Source organism: Belonocnema kinseyi, chromosome 5, assembly GCF_010883055.1.
Source record: "Belonocnema kinseyi isolate 2016_QV_RU_SX_M_011 chromosome 5, B_treatae_v1, whole genome shotgun sequence".
NCBI lineage: Eukaryota > Metazoa > Arthropoda > Insecta > Hymenoptera > Cynipidae > Belonocnema > Belonocnema kinseyi.
The window spans coordinates 44,459,755-44,461,180 of NC_046661.1; the positions used below are offsets into that span (position 1 = coordinate 44,459,755).

Below are 1,426 nucleotides of genomic sequence, written 5' to 3' on the forward strand. Positions count from 1 at the left end.
TGGACCTGCGTTGCCTTTCGTCGACCCCCCCGCGCCTAAAGAAACCACGTGGTTTATGGAAGGGCCCTTGTTTGAACTCTAAAGTTCACTCGACACTTCTCTTCGCCAAAGCTTAAAAACGTACTTACCTTCAGATCTCCTTTGGCAATAAATTATTATAAAACAATTGGTATTTTAAAATTTTGTTCTTTATTTTGCAGACATCGCTAGGGTATAATCCGTATGTAGGGTAAGTCGAGGAGAGATGGATCTAGAGGAGAGATGGATCAATTCTCGTCATTACGAGCCTGTCTAGCCGAATGAGCTGATTTTTTTCGAGTGAGTGTGTCATGATACACAGACAAAAAGTTCCAGATGTGGCGTCATTGCGACGTTTCGTTGCGCAGCCACAACAGATTCTTTTTTTGGCCTGCTCGAAAAATCGACGGAAATTTTTACTGTGAGTCAAATACAATTCTTTTATCGTTCAGTGATAGTGATTTCTGCTAAAGGCTATACGGACATTGATTTGTGGGCTATTTTTGCAAGATAAAAAGTCATCGCCGGCAATTATTGAAAATTTTTTTTCAATTTCTTAAACACCTTTACATTTTTTGGTATTCGAGGAAAGGTGGATCATATTTTCGAGGAGAGATGGATCAGTAACAAACATTATTATACTTTGTTTATTATTACTAAGCGAGTGATTGTCGTCATTTGGAGTGACAATTTTGAAGGTTATGTGCAGGGCCTGCACAATTTTGACGTGCAGGGCCAAAAAACAGATGAAAAAACGTGGCAAGAAGTCGAAAGTTTAATTTTTATTGTATTTTTCTTACTTTGTAACTTTCATCTTACTTTTTACTTCTTTATTTTATTAAAAACACTTCAAAATAAACAATATTATGATTCTTTGTCAATAATTGTATTAAATATGATGGTACCACTAATTTTTATTGCTGATCCATCTCTCCTCGAATTTTTTTTTCAAACTTCTCTCACGGTGTCAAATATTGATACAAAGAAATTTCTATTTGCATGGTTCTCTTTACAAGGACTGCAATTAAAACTGATACGGGCTGGATTTTTTTTAAATCTCGGTTTTGTAAAGAAAAACAAAAAAAGTGATCCATCTCTCCTCGACTTATCCTATACTAAATTTCAAACAGTTTCAATAATGTTTTTCTGAGTGGAGACGATTTTTTTTTTAATATAATTGAATTTGGCGGAAGTTTTTCATCCCTTTTTAATTTTATTTTTAAAAATATACATCGGAAAAAACTTTAAATAGAAAAAAGTTCCGCCTTGTCATTATCTACAAATATATATTTTTTAATTTAATTTTTGTAACTTGAAAATTTGGATACCATAAGACTTTTGGACAATAATTTTTCGCGTTTTCGAGCGGACGTCCACTTATTGCATCTGGAGTCTCAATTATTATTAT

At 33.6% G+C, this 1,426-nt stretch overlaps 1 protein-coding gene across 3 annotated transcripts in view; it reads right to left on the reverse strand.

The window, feature by feature from the left end:
- LOC117172386 (vascular endothelial growth factor receptor 1) overlaps positions 1 to 1,426 on the reverse strand; it is a 170,861-nt gene that overhangs the window by 31,257 nt on the left and 138,178 nt on the right. The window lies entirely within an intron of this gene.